The 20694-nt window shown below is 30.8% G+C and overlaps 2 long non-coding RNA genes across 2 annotated transcripts; both read right to left on the reverse strand.

Annotated features, from left to right (window-relative positions):
* Window positions 1-5048: 5048 nt before the first annotated feature.
* LOC143078267 (uncharacterized) lies at window positions 5049-8150 on the reverse strand. Its single transcript, XR_012979142.1, has 4 exons — window positions 8096-8150; window positions 7417-7489; window positions 5512-5652; window positions 5049-5199 (listed from the first exon to the last, which is right to left on the reverse strand). It is a non-coding gene; the product is annotated as an uncharacterized LOC143078267 (long non-coding RNA).
* A 6926-nt stretch (window positions 8151-15076) lies between these two features.
* Window positions 15077-19567, reverse strand: LOC143078268 (uncharacterized). The gene is made up of 3 exons (XR_012979143.1): window positions 19477-19567; window positions 18637-18730; window positions 15077-15260 (listed from the first exon to the last, which is right to left on the reverse strand). It is a non-coding gene; the product is annotated as an uncharacterized LOC143078268 (long non-coding RNA).
* Between the last annotated feature and the right edge of the window lie 1127 nt (window positions 19568-20694).

Consider the following 20694-nt stretch of genomic DNA (forward strand, 5'->3'; position numbering starts at 1 on the left):
TCAGTTACAAAAGGCTTAACTAGATCAGTACAAGGAACAAAACGACTAACATTTAAACAATAGAAACTATTAGAAACAAATCACCTACATAAGAGTACTCGCAGTTGCTGAAAACTAGTTCAAAGCCAAATAGAATTAATGAATGCATCATCTTCTCCTAGACCGAATGATCAATCGTTCAACCTTAGGTTTTCTTCATCTCTTATGATAAAATTAACAATTCATATAGGATAAAAAGGAAAATCCATCAATTTTGTTTTAAATGGCACGTACATGTAATATCTCAGATTTTTACAGATTGAAAACAAATGGAAATCTTAAATAAATCAATTGTATGAGGTGAGGTTTTTTCTCGGCAACTGCTTCCTTTTGGTTAAATGAAATTTGCTACGGTCGTTTATAACCATAATGGAAAAACGTCACATGGTAAGCTTCTATATGGTTTTGGCATGTTTACCTTTTCTTTAGCAAGACAAAAAAGGCTTTATACTTCTTCAAATGTTGAAAAATTATAATTGAATAAGTGTTTTTTTAGGACTGAAAAATGCATAGTTTACAGAAAGCTTTATAATTTGAACTGATAAATGTATTTTCAATAAGGAATTTTCAATAAAGTTTAGATAATAAACCAGAAGAAGTGAACTGAACCTTTTAAGAACAAACAGAACAGCCATCTTGCCAAAGTGTCACGTTAAGATATTATTAATATTGTCTCATAACCTAATAACCCATATTTCAGTGCGTGTTTGCATCTCATATATATATATACAACGAAATTTGTTTTACATGCACACGTATAAATATTACGGTTTTTATCCAACGCAATCATAGGTTTGAACGTAGTTTTCAATTTAGACTTGTTTATATATATATATATATATATATATATATATATATATATATATCTAGATGATCTTAATAGTAAGGGTGTTACCGGCAGTAGGAGGTTTGCTTCATACCATAGCATTATCTTTGATATTTACACACATCTAAGACTGTAAACTAGATTCTATGATAACCTTGATGATATCAATTTGCAAATTTATCACCATACCTCTGCTCTAATGCTCCATCGTAAGAGGTATTATGATACATATTTCAGTTATAAACGTTACTCTCGTGCAAGACACTTTACGGACATTATTGACAGAAATGCATTTCTTATACAAACAATGCTTCAACAGAGTTATGCAGAAAATTAAATGAAATCGGTATTACACAGATTTACTGTCACCATAAAAAATTGATTGACAAACAAGAAGTGTATGTTTCTTACTAAGGCCGTGTTCACAACAAAAGCCATGTACAGTAAACATGTTCACAATTAGTTTAATGTAATGTACACTGGTTTCACATCAAATTTATTCACATCTATACACCTTGTTTAATTACCTGTACATAAGATTTGTTCACACTTGAGTAAACTATACGTCATTTAAATGTTCATTACGTAGAACTGAATGCAAATTTTTCGGACAACCTTTCTTAATGATAATAAGCAGTTAGGGAACGACCTTCTGACTTCAAATAGGGGGAAAGGTGTTTTCCATAATCACAAAACATATTCTGACCATATAGATGATAAAAGAAAATATTCTGAATCCAGAGTTTCCCCATACATTATAGGGCCTTTATCGGGACTCCGGGGTCGAGTGTTTCGGGATTTGTCCTTTTGGGATCCGGGAATTCTTATTTCGAATTTCAGGATGTCGGGATTTAAATTTCTATGAGTTCGGGGCCTTAGGATTTCATGTTTTTATCCCAGGATTTCGGCATAAGGACCCCTTATTGTACTGTTATATATTAAAAAAAATCGATTTCTAGCATCGGATAAAAAACTGAAAAAATCTGACTCAGAAAAAAAAATTACACCCCCCCCTTTCTTTTTAGTTAAGTGGTTGCTCCTTCTTTCTGAAAGCCATTTTGATGATTTGCAGTAGTTTAAAGATACTGAAGATTACGCATTCGAAACCGTAGGCTGCAGCAGAGCGATTACAGACGAACAAATAGGATTGGCATTTTAAGGATCACGATATTTCTATCTTTTTTGTTTTTTTTTTCAAATGGTATTTCTTCTCCAAAGAGTATTTGGCAAAGGGAGGGGGTATTTTTTAATTCTTTTTCTTTTCGAAGTGTATTTTAAATTTTTAACGGATCTGATATAGACAACCATGCAGCAAGAAATTCACGCACCCGGAGGCGTCCTTCATCTGGCCCCTAAACAAATATATATACTAGTTCAGTGATAAACATGTTTATGAGATCTCAACCCTCCCCCTATACCTCTAGCCAATGTAGAAAAGTAAACGCATATCAATACGCACATTAAAATTCAGTTCAAGAGAAGTCCGAGTCCAATTTACCTCACACTTTTTTCAGTAATGCAATTATGAGTGAATCATTGTTTGAGTAGAGACCAGTGACAAATATCTCTGTGTACGTCCAGTCGATTCTGGAAGACCTTTTTAAATGAATTATGTGTTCTGTTATGATGATGCTTTCAGTCTTGATAAAGGGTTAATAAAGCTACGTAAATTTATTTTTTTAAGAAATAGATATATCAGGTTTAGACAAGTATTTCTGAAAAGAACTTTATTAATAATTGTTATAAATATAAATTTTATTCAAAAATCGTTTCTTCCTTAAATATTCATGGCAAAATTAATGTTCTACATGCTTAGTTTTGTGTACATTTAACCTACACAAGGCCTACATTGACTATCGACTGCATGTAGACAAAACATGATTTAAACTACATGTTAACATTGAGTTTTATCAATGGGAACGTAATTGTGTTTAGTTTACGTGTGACTTACACTAACACAACACCGAGTTTAGGTCAATGTGAACACGGCCTAGTTCGTTAGCGTCATGTTACGCGGTTCTTTAACTATCTAAATAACAGAATAGTTGTCTGATATATTAATCTACCGATGGTGTCTTATTATCTCACAATATCTATGGTGACATTGTGACATAATGGACTTTCATACCGGGTGAAGGATTGCATAGCAAGTTACGATTAGCTAGCCGAAGCACCCTGTTTTGTTTTCCCTCGATAAAATAACTTGAATATATATATTGTGTTTATAACAGGTCAGTAACTGATTTTGCCTTATGTTGTACTGAAAATGATAAGCGATACTAAAGCTAACACCTACATATCTTTAAAATGGAAAAAAAAACATATGCCTCTTCATACAAGAAGCAAACCTTTTTTCACATTTTACAAGCTAGCATGTTTAACAAGTACAGCTTACAATATGTGTATGTGACTTTCTCTTTCAGACCTTTAAGCATTTAAAAAGTCACCCTTTTTTATATAGAAAAGACATACAAGCGCTAACGTGTATGCTTACAAGCAATGAATCAATCATTCTGTTTAAGGTGACATTTTCAGCATCTTGTAACATGAAACACTATAAAAAAAAACATGCAAAAGTTCCCTTAACACTTGTGTCATCAATAATGATAAACCCCCGATACATTTTAATCCTTTCGTATACAAGTAACTGGCAAATATAGTGTAAAAAGAAGAAAAAGATGAACAGATTTTTTTGTATTGTATATGAATCAATTGAAGATTATTGTTTTCATTTTTGAATGGGAAAGAAATCTCTATGACACATGTCAAGTTTTTTTCAAAAGACCATATGGTAAAATCGACAGTAATCTCTTCACAATATCTTCAAATCCACATTTAAAACAGGTAAAGTTTATATAGCAAATTGATGACACTTTTCTATAAGTTACGAATTATATTTGAATAATCTCACTGCTGGTTGACGTTTCATTCCCGAGGGTATCACCAGTCCAGTAGTCAATCACCAGTCCAGTAGTCAGTACTATAGGGTTGACATGAATATCACTAATATGGTCATTTTTATCAATTTGTTGTTACAAAACTTTGAATTTTTCGAAAAATTAAGGATTTTCTTATCCCGGGAATAGATTACCGTAGCCATATTTCGCAACTTTGGAATTTTGGATCCTCAGACCTCTTCAACTTTGTACTTGTTTGGCTTTATAACTATTTTGATCTGAGCGTCACTGATGAGTCTTATGTAGACGAAAAGCGCGTCTGGCGTATTAATTTATAATCCTGGTACCTTTGATAAGTATTATATACCAGAGTAAAATCACTGACAAAAAATAGTAGCATTTATGTAAATTGTAATGACAGTGGTGCGTCAGACGTACTGTTTTAAAATTTTTCTTTACCAGGAACGCTCAACCTCCGAAAATGGGAAAGTCAGGTATGTATGAAAACTTGAATATATGATGGGTAGTTTGACCAAATGAATAAAATGGACAACAAATTCCATCGAAGGCTACCTTGAGGATATCTTGTTACAATTAAAATTCTGTTATTTTTTTTAACTCTAATTTAATAGTACCCATGTCAACGTTTTACACTTAATGTGACAGTTCTTTTTACATGAAAAGATTAAAATATATTGTCAATTATCAATGAAACAACTATTTGATGAATTTTTTGCATGCTTTTTTCAAAATAGCAGAAAATCATTATATCAAGAAAGAATGGTGGTTGATTTCACTATCATATTACAAGATGTTGTATAAATTAAATGACAGAGAATGATTGTTTCATGACGTGTTATCATAACAAGTCTGTGTTGGTACTTGTATATGTTATTATACTTAAATATAAAAGGTTCTAGTTAATGATCTTAACGGATCAACACATATCTTCAACTTTGCACTTGTTTGGCGTTTTAACAATTTTGATCTGAGCGTCACTGATGGGTTATATGTAGACGAAACGCTCGTCTAGCGTGTTAAATTATAAGCTTGATACCTTTTATTACTATAATGTACTAAAAAATAGTCAGCTGTTGTAGTTACTTCAACTTTGTTTGGGAAGGATTAATTAATATATATATAAATATATATAATAAAAACTATAACACAAATTCCAATACGTTTCGGCCATTACGGCCTTCTTCATTGGAATAAATTGTTTACTGATTATATTTAAAGTCTCTGAATAATTCTATAATAAAAACTATAACACATTTCCATGAAAACTATAAAGACAATATTTTATGACTCATTTTTTATTTCATTTTCCATAACATTTTCCAATCACTGACCATTGCCATCCATTGACTTTACAGAAACATCCGTCTGAGACTTGTTGACCGTGATCGACACATCTACCAAGGTTATCTGGACATTCTACAAATGACTTCATATGATTAAGTATGATATATTTATACATTTTAAGCTTGAACTATAGAAATCATCAGATTCAAAATGAAAAACCAATTGAAAGATACCAACTGCTCTTTTAGAAAATAGATTTTTTAAGTCAGACAAGCCTTTTTTTTTAAACGTTAGACTATGGTGTTCAATGCAAGGCACATATATCAACAACATAAAATTACTTGAACAAAAACATACATTATAGCATCAAATATGAAAATCAACTTTACACCTACATTTTCAAAGAATTCACAAAATAAAAAAGAGAAAGAGAAAAAAACATACGTGTTTTTACAATTGGCGTTTTCCATCCTTGTAGATTACCGGAAGAATAGAGGACGCATTTCTTCGTCCAGCATCCTTGTTTCCACTCTTGGTTAGGTAAGTAACATACCCCTTTTACGCTACAACCTGGACAACCTTTAACTTAAATTGAGTTTGAAATTAGTCTTTCTGAATGATAAGCCATAACTGTCATAATTATGTTTTTTCTATTGTACATCTTTTGAAGACACATTGCAGAATTATTTGAAAAAATCATTTCAGTATTGACCATTAAGATGGTGCATTGTTTTAAAAAATTCATTGACATGCACAAACTAAGGCACTTCAATAATTTTAGTAAACAATTGAATAAATAAAGGCAACAGTAGTATACCGCTGTTCAAACTCATAAAGCCATGGACAAAAAACAAAATCGGGGTAACAAACTAAAACTGACGGAAACGCATAAATATAAGAGGAGAACAACGACACAACACTACAATGTAACTAACACACACAGAAACGGACCAAGCATCAGACAAAATCCCACGAGAATAACAAATATAACATCAAAACCAAATACATGAATTTGGGATAGACAAGTACCGTGAAACGTCTTATCGCAATGTCAATTTACACTCAAAAATAAGAGAAAACAAACGACGCAACGTTAAATTGTAACACACACAGAAACGAACTATAATATAACAATGGCCATATTCCTGACTTGGTACAGGACATTTTTAAAGGGAAAAAATTGTGGGTTGAACCTGGTTTTGTGGCATGCCAAACCTCGCACTTTAATGGCAATGTTAAATATAACATAGAAATGACAACTTAATATTACAGGACTACAATACAAATAAATAGGAAAACGTCTTAGACAAAGAAACACATGATTAATGAATAACAAAAAGCATCAGGTTGAAAATTTAATACGCCAAAAACGCGCCTCGTCCACACAAGACTCACCAGTGACGCCCAGATATAAAAGATCGAAAGCGAAAAAAAGTACAAAGTTGTACAGCACTGAAGATCAAAAGTTGAAAAAGGTTGTGTCAAATACGGCTAAGTTTGTATGCTTGGAATAAGAACATCCTAATTATTTAGAACAATTAATGCTATTGCAAACAGTAAATTTTATCAAATGAATATAACAGATATACATAATGAAACTGAAGTATTAACTCATTACATAAAACAAACACGAATACATAATGAATGACCAACACAGAATAGACACACCCGACTCAGTCCAGGCCTCAACGCAGTAAATTATGAAAATGACGTCACATACGACGGTGAAAAGGCAGTAAAAATTACGTCACATACGATGGTGAAAAGGCATTAAAAATTTGAACATATGAAATTTCTGAAATAGCAGAAAAATTACGTCACATATGAAAAACTATATCTCAAAAGTAAGATAGAATTAGGATTGATTAAAGATTAAAATAGAACTAAATACTGATATTGCATTTTAACACAATGCATATTGCAATACTTATTAATAGCAATTAACTATAATATGTATATGTGCAGTTTGTTATGAATCCAACTTCAAACTTAAATTATCGTACAGATTATGTTGACCAAAATTAAATCTAATAAATGACGGCGGTGATTAATTTTTGTTTCCATAACACATAAATATAATAGAAAAGACGTCAACACATTTGACAAAATCCGATGAGAATTACAAATATAACATTAAACATATAAACAAACAGGACCCTTATAAAAGCTATATCAAATTTGTATTTTGACAAATGGCAAACTTATCTAATTTGTATAATAAACTCATTATAGAAACCAGCATTTAAATTTTGAACGCGAGATGGGCGTTTAATTTAAAAAGACTCGTTGGTGACGCTTTAAAAAAGGAAGGGTTAAATGTAAGAAAACATAATTATACTAAATAATTACTTATTCCTGGAATCTGAGACTGAACAATCACGATAACTGCTAGTAAAACCAAGCCATATGTTAATGTGTTCATCTGCAACATAACAAGATATTGTTCTTCGTATATTAGTATTTCAAATATCTATAAAGATTTTAAATTCTATAGTTTCCAATACGGTGAAATATGTTTGTTTCGATTTAAAGGTTCAGATTTCTATTTCAGAAAAAGGTCAACATTCAGAACTAAACAATCGTTATTTTTGTTGACTATCAACAAACCTGAAATAACTCAACACCGAATGCCCGTTCATATACCAAGCACAAGAAGCGTCCAGTAAACTTTGTAATACTTAAATGTTTTCGCAAAACACTTTACACACAAATAAAAAATATCATTCTGCATGTCTCTCTTACGATACGATACAATACAAATATGATTTTATAATGACATTGTGTATAACAAAAATATATACAATATTGAAATATTTCATTAAAATTAGTTCCGGCCTAATGGACCTACATGTATAAGTCATTTTAAATAGATACTATGGTTTTGTTCAGGAATGTTATATACTTGTTAATTATTTAAATATAAATGTTGCCTTACAAACTTTAATGTTAAGTAAGTATTAGATAAATAATTCAAAAAGTTATCAAATGAAACAAAGATACGAAAATAAAAAAGATGGATTACATTTACCTTGACGACTTCAAATAAGACAACAAATGTGATTCTCTCAATCGTGCCTTGTTTTATACATGTATTTCTCTCTAATTAACAGATGTGACAGTAACTTGACCTTTCAAAGTCAATTTTTTGCTTTTCAACATTTGAAAATGACCATAAGGATATATTTATATGTACTAATTAGTATTATCGTGGACATCTAGTCCTTCATTAATGGTTATGGCATTTATACATTAACCATAGAATTTTATAGTTAAAAGAATAGATGATGATGGTAATTTTTCACGACCTTAACTGGCTATACAGCCCTCGCACGGTTTGTAAAGAATTAGCACAAAATTAAGCAGATATTTATCAAAAAGAACAAATAATTGCCTGCTGTTGTAATGCTAAATCATTGTTATCGCTGGTATCTTATTACTTTGTAAATTTCACCAACAACAGCAGTAATTTGTATATTTTTGGTTTTTGTTTTGATTGTATTATCCCCATTGAAGATTTTGAGTTTATATGAGAAATTAAGATGATTATTTTTAAAATTTATTTCATTCTGTTAGATATTATTAATTATTTTGAACTATGCAGACATTTGTTAAATCGTTAATTTGCGGGAAAATTATGCCAAAGATTTTCAGTTTCACAATACTATTAGTCAAAGGCAGATAAATTAACTGAATATTATTTTTTTTTAAAGAAGTCGGTCCAGTTTTCTAAAAACAATTTTTTTTATGTATTTTGCCTTGTATTAAGAACAAAGACTCGTCTAGTTTGAGTCTTTATAATGTGTGTGATTATGACATTGTGTAAATCAGCAAATTGTGACTATCGCACAATGAAATTACGACTCAGTACATATGTATCAGTGTAGTACAAAGCATAAAATGCTAAAAGAGAGAGTAAAATATGCCAAATTGATTATTAAACTCACAAGTCGAAAACGAACAGACACTCATACCAAATTTTCTTTTTTATGTTGACATTGCAATGACTAATACTAAAAAACAACCAAAACGAACAACAGCCCGGGCAAACAAACCACAAGCAGCCATTAATAACTCTTATACAAACGGTAAAATTATACATCTATACACACAATTAATCAAATGCGAGGGCTTTCAAATACATATGTTTCAAATGCATCTGATTAATATACCCTAAAGGACTACGATTCATGGAAATTGGTGATGTTGTTCATCATACCTCTGTATTAATTATAATTTAAAAAAAAAAACGATGCAAAATTGCAAATGTCAATTTTATTTCAGGTTTCTTGTTTCACTCTTATAAATCGAAGTTTATGGCTAGATTCATAAATACCCGCCCCACTTACATGATACTACAAAATAAAATTTATGTAAGATTAACAGGATTTTCTCGACTACAGCTTTTCTTCTTATAATCTATATTTTTGCTTATAAATCTATACCAATAGATTTAAATTATTTTTATTTGCCAGAGTTTTAGTTTAGGTATAAGCAATTTACTAGATTTTATTCCGATACAGGTATTTCTCACAAAAGCTTATTAATAGTATAACTCCAAAATTTTATTCTGAAGCGTTCGTGGTGTAAGTTACTCCATAAAACCGTGTTGTGCACAGATTACTGATATTAATTTTAACGCTATCAGGTAATCATATTCCTGACCAAAATTTTGGCACATATTCAATATTAAAGTTTACTTGATTTTGTTTAACGGAGAACGGAATACATGCATTCAGAAATTCTTCAATAGAAGTTTATTTCTAACTTTGTTGTAAATCATTACATTTAAGTAAATGATGGTAACTAATAATAGAAACATCTCACACGAATATATAATTTCATATTTGTATTTGCCACTGTGATTATTTTATCTAAATTATATACATTTTAGATAATTGACCAATCATTGCTTTTGAAGTTAGCTACTATATCGTGTTAAAAGGTCAGTTCATAGGGGCATACAACTTTAAAAATTAATTTGCAACTATTAATAACCTCAAAGCATCTTCATCAAAAAGTGTATAATACATGATTAAATTAATTCGTACACATTTGTTACAGATTTGATTTAAAACATTTTGGCATTAAATAAAAGTACAATATAATGTTTAAATTACTGTTGTTTTTTGTAAACCTTCTGATAAAAAAGGACCTCCTGTTAAGTCAGTTGTCCCATAGTAATTATTTTGCACTACTACTGGTCGTTTGCCCTTGTACTCATATGAAGCAGAATGCAGACAGAGCATTCACAAAGACAAAAGTAGAAAAAGAATTTAAAAGCTTTTGAATTTCTTTTCAGATATATTGATTATGTCCTGTCATCCAATGACCTCCATTTAATTAGTGTTTGCTTCTCATATGTCCTAGCTTACTTAATTCTAAGGATATAATGTATGTAGAATGTCTGCTTCCGATTTTGTTCCCAATATGGACATAGATTGATAACTTAAAACTAAAATACATGACAAACGTAATGCGTTTACGTTTCCGGTTGTGACATTTCCATTTCTAAGCAGTTACATACCCTCTGATACTTGTATGGCGTGACCATGTTTAAGGTAGCACAATGCAAAGGTTTTTCACTCCCAGCAGACATTTTTAAACTGATGTAGTTCATTTCATCCTCCTTTAAATTTAAAAAGAAGAATGATTAATCTTTAAAATTGTGATAATTTCATTTGACATAATTATTACATAATTAATTGTTATGTAGTTAGTTGCTATACTGTGATGTTCACACTTGAATTGATTTAACTTCTTTGTTATTCATAGCATTCCAAAATATTTTATAGATTCTTGTACAACACAGTTTGACCTCCAAATCCGTGTCTCAGATTTCCAAAAAACATCAAAAGAACAAATGTTATGCCCAATTGAATTTAGTGATCTCTTATAAATTGATGTCTCAAACATCATTGAAGGTTGATGAGGGAATGAAATACCACAGAAGAAATTTGAGACACGGTTTTGTAGGTCAAATTGTGTTGTACAAGAATGTATTAATTATGTCATAATGTAATTATCACAATTTGAAAGATTAATCTTTCTTCTTTCTTTTGGTACCTAATTTTTAAAATTCAAAGAAGGATGAGAGGAATTACATCATTTTAGAGTTGTCTGATTTGGGGTGAAAAAATCTTTGTATTGTGCTACCTCAAGTTAGTAAGTAACTATAAAAAAGAAGATGTGGTATGATTGCCAATGAGACAACTATCCACAAAAGACTGTCGTGTTTATCAATACTTTGAGGAATTTTTTAACATAAGTTTGCACCTAACACAAAAACATCTCCAAGAAAGTTATGAGAACAATTGAAACCAACACTACGTAGGTTTCATGGTCACAAATTGGTAAATGGATACGATGTATCGTTGTTTCAACTACTGGCAACATGTTGTTTTTCAGTCTAAGATCTTTGACTACAGTAAAGTCGTCAATTGCTTCTTTATAATTTACCTATTGGGTTTTATTACCGATTATGAGATTTAGACTGATGCTCAGTGGTTTAGCTTTTTTTTAAACACCATGCGATTCCCTCAAGTTGTGTTTGCTTCCTTGTTTGGTCTCGTCTTTATTAGTCAACGAGATTTGAACATCAGTGAACTACTGTCACCTGAATATTAATATATTTGCATTTGTATAAACCTTTCGGTTGTCGTAACGTTCTTCTATGAAATAAGATCCCGCGAGATCCTGCATTAATCTTTGATAGTTGTTAACACTGTAGTCATGTGATCTCGGGTATGTAGGTAAACATTCTGATCGACAACATATGTGTTGAGTTTGATGAATTGATATTTGAAGTATTATTAGAGATGCTGAGACGGGTACTACTGATAGAAATTTAGAGTGAATATTAGTTCATTACACTCTCTTACTCTAAGTATGGAAATTCATCTATGAAAATGTATTTAAAAAATTTGAAAATTACCTTCTGACATTAAGATCTCTTAAACTCTAAATAATAATTCGTTAATTTTACGGACTCCATGACGAGTTGGTTGACCGTTATGAAGTATTCATTTCATTGATGATATCGAATATGTTCCTTATGTCGTAACTACAATCCCGTTTCCTTTTCACGAATGTGACATACCGAATTAGACTATTTATCGGGTTTGTAATAACATGAGCAACACGACGGGTGCCACATGTGGTTCAGGATTTGCTTTCCCTTCAGGAGCACCTGCGATCACCCCCAGTTTTCGTGGGGTTCGTGTTTCTTAGTCTGTAGTTTTCTATGTTATGTCTTGTGTACTATTATTTGTCTGTTTGTCTTTTTCATTTTTAGCCACATCGTTGTCAGTTTATTTTCAATTCATGAGTTTGACTGTACCTCTGGAATCTTTCACCTCTCTTCTTTAACAACTGTCATATTCTTTACTAGGTACAGACATTTTTTTAGAAACGGTGGATTAATCCTTGGTTTATAAATCTCTCACTTGTATACCAGTCGTATCAAATTTCATTATATTGACAACGGTGTGTGAACAAAACAAACAGACATAATAAGTAAAAATGACAAAAAAGGGTACATCATTCAACATTGTGTTTTAATCTTAATCATGTTATAATCTTACACATGGTTCTTTTTCGTCATATAATAATTTCTATCTATTACATGAATATCCTGAGTTTGTAGACCTACATGTAAATGAACACTATTATATCTTTTTAGTGTAACGTCTATAGTTCGTAACTACAATGTGCAAGTATGATCTGACAAACAAAAACTTATAACAACTACTTGTTCATAAATAAATTTTCTACGGTATATATTATTAGCTTGATATCTCTAATGAGTTTTTATAACCATGTGGTCGATGGTATTGCTAGTGACCGCTTTGCCCGTTATGGTACTTTGATCATTTGTCCAGTACTAGTATTCAGTTTTCCTCTGCTATTAAAAGAATTATTGAAAGAAATCGATTTTTATATTGACTGGTAGTACGATGTTTAGAAAATCAATAAACACGTTTTTTTTCTACCGAAGCAAATTTTGGAATATACAGATTTTGTAAATTTTTCACGCTCTTCAATTTCATAATGGTTTCAGCCTTCTGGCTGTTTTGAGCACTACTGCTGAATGTGGAAATGTGCGTTTTATATATTAGTTTAAAATCCAAGTCTGCGTTCCCTCACCCCACTGGTTAGCATATGTTTGCTTAATTAAATTTTTATTGCACTCAATGGGTTTTCCAAATTATTTGACATCTTTCGTGGATTTGAAAGTTTGCGTCCAATCTGTAAGTTCTTTTGCTTCATTTTTCCCTTTTTTCAAATCAAATCAAAACCTGTAATTGTTTTTTTAATAAATTGTATTATTGAACAGCCGTCACCAAAATACAAACACCGGGAATATCAAAGATGTTTATACACAATAACTCTGTAATCAAAAGGGCTCTAAAATGATAGCCTCGTGAATCTTAGATAAGTATTGCCTGAAATTAAAACCTATGCTTTTGTTATGTAAAAAGAAATGAACTGTACATTAATCCAAATTTATGTTATATCCACGTTATAAGTTTGTTTTTTATAGGTTGTATTTAGAGTAATCTGCATAAAGAATTGAGCAAGTGCAGAGATGTTAATTATATAAGATTATATAAGGAATCGTTAACTTTTTTTCCAACAAATGTACAGCTTATCAAAAAGTCAACGATAATTCCCTACCGTTTAACAACCAAAATGTGACCTTGACTGAGAAAATGGGTCCAGATGAGATTTATACATATTTTCAGTTTTTTGCATTTTTTCAGTGCTTACCATGAATACAAAATTTTATGATCATAATTGTGGATGCATTTGGGTACATAAATAAAAAAAAATCAAAACCTATTCTGACATTTAATGAGTATATATTAAGAAGGGATATAGCTACGATACTGTTGGCAGGTCATTAAAGATTGCATATTTTGGAGTTAATATTGATTCACTTATAGGGTCTGTGCATCGGAACTAAACACATTTATTTAAAAACCATTTGTTGACATGCCATTGGTTATGTTCTTCTCATATATTTTATGATGGTAATAAGATACTAAACCCCTAACTGGAGGGATTGTGTCTGATATTTATATGATGAAGACATAATTTTTCAATCAGTTTACTTGAAGTCTTGAGATGGCATGTCAGTTAACTGCTAGTAGTCTGTTGTTATTTATGTATACTTGTCATTTTGTTTATTTTCTTTTGTTAGATCTTTTGACATCAGACTCGGAACTGTCTTGAACTGAATTTTAATGTGCGTATTAATATGCGTTCACTTTTCTACATTGGCTAGAGGTATAGAGGGAGGGTTGAGATCTCATAAATATGTTTAACCCCGCCGCATTTTGCGCCTGTCCAAAGTCAGGAGCCTCTGGCTTTTGTTAGTCTTGTGGTATTTTTAATTTTAGTTTCTTGTGTATCATTCGGAGTTTAGTATGGCGTTCATTATCACTGAACTAGTATATATATATTTGTTTAGAGCCACGTCTTCGGTTGCAGGAATTTCTCGCAATATTGAAGACGTATTGGTGACCTTCTGCTGTTGTCTGTTCTATGGTCGGTTTGTTGTCTCATTGACACATTCACCATTTCCATTCTCAATTTTAGGATAGAGTAAAATGGTGGGTAACGTAGCCTTTCTACTTAATTTTGTAAATATCAAAATAAATCAATGAAATTTGTGTTTTTTTAAACAGTCATCTACAATTAGAGCAAAATAAAACAAAACATTTGATTGCAAAAAATAATAAGTTAAAGTACGAACCAATTACATAACCTTTGTTTAGGAACAGAAAAGCTCGTGTACATGGCTTTGATTTTACAGATTCTTTTAAACTTAAAAAATAAACCAGGTTCAAGTGTCCGCATTTAATGACCACTTTTATTTTAAATCAAAAGACTTGACAGAACTACATGTATCAATCGTGTAAATAGAAAATTATTCAATCTTATCTATATCTTCAATCTAATTCTATAAGTTGTATTGCTTACGAATAAAAGATTATTATTATTGTGATATTGCAATATTACTTATGACTCTTCAGTAAAATTCAACAACAAACAAAAACATCAATCATTACATCTGCATTTCAAACAAAATTACATAGCATTCGTCCTGACATCACAACTAATTCAATGACATTTAAAAAGTGTTTGTTGCTACATGTGCTAGGTCTGATCATTTCCAATTCAATTACTCGACCCTGAAACAAAAATATATTGAACGTTTAGAAGTAAATAACGTACATGTATAAGGAAAGTAACTTATAAGAAACATATAGACAAAAGTGAATTTAAGGTAAGCCTTAACAAAACTTGAAAACAAATTGTATAAAGCAATGTTGATTTTTTAACATAAGCTACCGAAGACTTATATAGTGAATCGCGTAATTACAATAACTAAGATAAGGCTTCAGCTTGTTTATTGGAAACAACTGAAATTCAATAACAAAAAATAAATTTATAACGTAAAAAAGGTGATAACACAAAATAGAATCAAAAGTATTGACGAAATTTTGAACACAGAAAATGAGTTTTGCTCGAAGGTTTTACCTTTCTCAATGTAAGATGATTTCAAAAGCGGCATATCAGCAAATAAAGAAAAAATGAAATCCATATTTTCATGCCTGATGTTTTACGTGTTGGTTTTTAATCTGTCGTTAGCATATCGAAATGTACTATTGTATTGTGTTTCTTTGACCTGAATGTTCTTGCATTTGTTTTTACTATATTCATGTCATGTAATGGTGTCATTTTAATGTTATATTTTACATTGCAATAAAGATGCGAGGTTTTGCTTGGCACAAAACCAGGTACAACCCACCATTTTTTCTTTAAATGTCCTATACCATATTAGGAAAATGGAAGTTGTTATCTTATGTTTCTTTTCTGTGTGTGCTGCGTTGTGTTTTTTTTCACTTTTCAGTTTTTCTGTTGTTTCGTTGCTTTCCTCTTACAGTTGATGTGTTTCCCTCGGTTTTATTTTGGTAACCGGATTTGTTTTTTCTCAATCGATTCGAGAATTTCGAACAGTGGTATACTACTGTTGCCTGTATTGGTTATTCAGTTGGTAATTATCTTGTAGATTTATAGCCCAGCAACAAAGATATTGATGTTAATTTAATATCTAAATGTAACAGTTACTGTCATGTTATTACCGCTATTCTAACTACTTTCAAAATGATAAGATCTAGTACATCAAATTCACAGATAGAGGGTATTGACCAAGTTGTAGTTATAACAATAAAGTTATCTCAGCACAATGTCAGACTGACATTTTAACACTATACGTGTATATTTTTCAGTCTTGCTATGTGCAAAAATATAGGACAATTCCAAGAACATATTCCAATATTAAGGACTGGTACAAAAATCATACATTATACACAATCCGTGTTCTTACTCTATTTTCAAATAACAAGATTTCAAAAGTCTGTTATAAATTGACCATATCCTTTATTTAATGATATAAAACAAAGAAATATTTGGCGGAAAATGCTTCTTTCTTAATTTTGACATACATTTAACATGGGCACTTGACATTGCTTTTTAAAGTGTAAGTAATGCAACTATAAAATAAAAGTACGGATAGAAGGGTACGAATTTAACGGCACTACATGGAGAAAGTCAGACGAATCCAAATATTTGACAGAAAAAAAACGAAAAAACAACAAAACTAGCAAAAATGATGAAGGGGGCTCCTGGGTATAAATCTTTTTTTTTCTAATATAGGATTTCGCTATATTTTTTTATAAATGAACTTTATCCTATACTTAAAAGAAAAATGAAATAAAAAAATGGAGTCACCGTTCATTTAACTCACAATCATCCTCCGGAAGAAGCATACATTTTTGTTAATGGCCTTTTTTTCTGTTGAACCAATAGGCGAAATTGAGGTAATATCGAAATAAAAAAATAACCTAATTACAGAAATCGCTTAAATTTTACAATTATTTAGTTTATGTATAGCTTATTTGAAAACAATAATAAATATATAGGTCACCATGAGTTAAAAAAGATATTTAAAATTTAATGCCAAAAAATGGCATTTTTGCACCAAAGGGAGATAATTTGGAGCTTTTCCAATGATATAAACATTTTAAAAGTCTTCTGGGGCCGATATGAATTGATTTTTTTGGTTGATTTTTGTACCAAATCATAAAGTAATAACTAATAGTGTAATGAATAAAATTTGTAATAAAAAAATAATGGTTTAATTTTTTCCTGAAATTTTTGTACCCACGAGCCTCCTTAAAACCTCATTTATACATACTTTGAAATATTATTTGCCGATGCTTCATTTTGAATACAACTTACAAGAACCATAGTAATGCTGGCTAATAAAAGAGGGGTGAACGATACATAAGTGGCATATGAAATCATAATTCGAAAACTAACTGACAACGCCATAAAAGAAAAAAGACCAAAAGATAAACAATAGTATACAAAACTCAAACCTATCCAAATTCCGCGAGTTATCTCAAGGGTGATTGACAGGTAAGACGATCCTCCTTTTAGTAAGTAAGTAAAATAATATCTTTTGCATTTTTTATTATCAAACAGTGTGAAACACTGATTGATCATTCGCTTGATATCTTAAAGGGATTCACGTGTAGTTATCTTATGGTTGTTAGAAATTGTTAACCTACACGTACAAATTTTATAAAGCGTTGAATGTTTCAGGTAAAAAAATATTGATAACACAGTGACTTTAAATATAAACTGACTTTTTTCACATATGAATCTGAGTTGGTCGCTACATAAGGCATCCCCCCATTTGAAGTCTAAGTGCATCGTGATGCGAATACAATTTTCTCCTGCAGAGTTACTTGGTTCTGTTGCATACCAATCAGTAAATGAAAATTTTGTCACACTACTGACCCACATCCAAGAACCTTCACTTTGTCAGTCACTTTCATCTAGCCAGTAAGCTACAAAAGAAGGGCGAAAGATACCAAAGGGACAGTCAAACTCATAGATCGAAAATAAACTGAGAACGCCATGGGTAAAGATAAAAAGACAAACAGACAAATAATAGTACAGAAGACACATAGAAAACTAAAGACTAAAAGTTATTCAAAGTTAATGCATGTAAAAAACTACAAACTATTTTCACATTATGAGAATAATGTAGATTATTACAGATACAATTTAAATATGGTAAACATGGTCAAGAACAATCAATGGCCACCTTTGCATGGTATTCTTATAATCAATACAGATAAACAATACCAAGAAATGAGGCGTATAAATATTATTAGCGTATGAATACATATTAATTTATCGCATATTCATATCCGTACACTGCAGCTGAGCAAAAATGTTGACACCATGTGTAGGAAATACACTTAATGATACAATATTCGTTATACCAAAATGTTTTAGCTTTTGAAAATAAAATGTTCATGACTTAATAAAATACGATTTATGAAAATTCAACAGATCTGGAATGGTCTTACTGTACATGAAAAAAATTAAAACCGTTACCGTTACTTTCTTGGTGATTCATGACGTTGCAATATATATATTCATTAGTAAAAATGTTATGTTTGATAAGTACATTGCATTTAATATACATACATTTGTCATATACATCTGCTGTCATCTTCAAAAAGTCGCTTTCACAACTAGAACCGACTTCTACTAGCCTACTTCCATTATACTCGCACGTCAGCTATAATAACAAACATCAAATGGTATTACGATATTTCACTGGTCATGCATATTGCTTTATATCATGTAAAGATTAGAATTTATATGCTTTCAATAAACGTGCAAAACTATGAAATATGAAACAGTATAGATAAATGGATTGTATACGTGAAGTGAATCCAATCGTTGCCTTTCTGGTAGTTTCTAAAGCTCTTTAGAAACATTTTATATTTTCCTATACTATTGAAAATGTATCATATATCTTTTATAAATAATAATCTTGTGTTATGTACGACTTTTGTCTTCAATATTTGTCCACGGGATCCAAGGTTAATAATTAAATCATTGGATCAAAACATTAGTATCAAATTGATAACTATAAGTCAAAAGTTCTATTGGTGAAATCCTAATCGACAGATACCAAAGTTGCAGAGAGCATGTTGATATCAGCCATTTTTTTTATAATTTGCTTATTTGTTTCATCACTGGCAATCACTGGTAGGCGGTATATTGAAACCCGTCAACTACCTTGCAAACATACTAAACATATAACGTTTACGAATAATGAGTGAACATATTTTCTTACTACAATATAAACTAGAAATTAAATATTAGATTGTATGCATGTCTGATGTATATTTGTCTCATATTTTTATTTTCTTTTGTAAATGAAACTACAGTTTTCACCTCTTTCAAAATTCAACAATAATAAGGGATGTAACAATGTCAGTAGCAATATATCATGTCCATAAAAAACATAATACAAACCCTAGCTTGGTCCCAAGTTTTTTCCTCATCGCTAAAGTAGTAGCATTTATTTTCGTACTTTAACCATCTGTTTGGACATGCAAATGAAACTAAAAGTAAAGAATAAAATAACTTCAGAACATTGATAAAAAAACTGGACATCGTTCCCAAAACATTCGTCCTTGTATACAGAGCTTACGTCAGTTGTTTGTCTAATCGTAAGATTATTACTTTTTCATAAAAAAAATCGTAAGCTCTTTTCGTAGATTCGATCGAAAAGTAACGAGTGGCAATACGTCGTCATACAATGTATGTCACATGGTATTGGTTTTTTAAACATGTTGTTTTTCCAAAATCAACATTACATTATCTTACTCAACAATAAAATTCAATGGGGTGAATCGAAGACATATATCCATGTTATATATATTTTTTTTTTATCAATTGAAACTGAAGTTTAAAACTCCTGAATTAATCATCAAATCTATATTCCTATATTAAAGCGTATTTTAATTGAACTTAAACGAACATCTTGCTTCAAATATTCCAAATCTTTGGCAATGAAAACCTTAAAATTGATTGAACTAGCACAGCATTAGTGACATCTTCTTACACAAACATGTTGATAACATCTTTTTAGTAAGTAGCCAAATTTTAAGCATTTTCATTTATAATTTCACAACATATTTTCAAATATCCATCTAAGAAAGTTTTAAAAAACTAAGAAAAGTAATTTATTAAAAAAAAAACAATAATGTGTCCAAAGTACACGAATGCCCCACTCGCACTATTATTGTCTATGTTCTATGGACCATGAAATTGGGGTGAAAAAAACTCTAATTTGGAATTTGAATTAGAAACATAATATCATAGGGAACATGTATATTAAGTTTCAAGTTGACTGGATTTCATCTGCATCAAAAACTACCTTGACCAAAAACTTTAACATCAATTTCTACTATCATTTTCTATGTTCAGTGGACCGTGAAATTGGGGACCAAAAACTTTTACCTGAAGCGGGACAGACGGACGAACGGACGAATGGAAGAACACACGAACGGACAAACGAACGAATGAACGAACAGACGCACAGAACAGAAAACATACTGCCCCTCTACTATTGTAGGTGGGGCATAAAATATCCCCAGGGTAACTCGTAGTCTATTGTTTCTGATAAAAAGGCACACATTCCTGAATTACCCATGTTAAATTTTGTGACTGAGTAGACATCAGTAAAAA

The sequence above is a fragment of the Mytilus galloprovincialis genome, chromosome 6 (assembly GCF_965363235.1).
Source record: "Mytilus galloprovincialis chromosome 6, xbMytGall1.hap1.1, whole genome shotgun sequence".
NCBI lineage: Eukaryota > Metazoa > Mollusca > Bivalvia > Mytilida > Mytilidae > Mytilus > Mytilus galloprovincialis.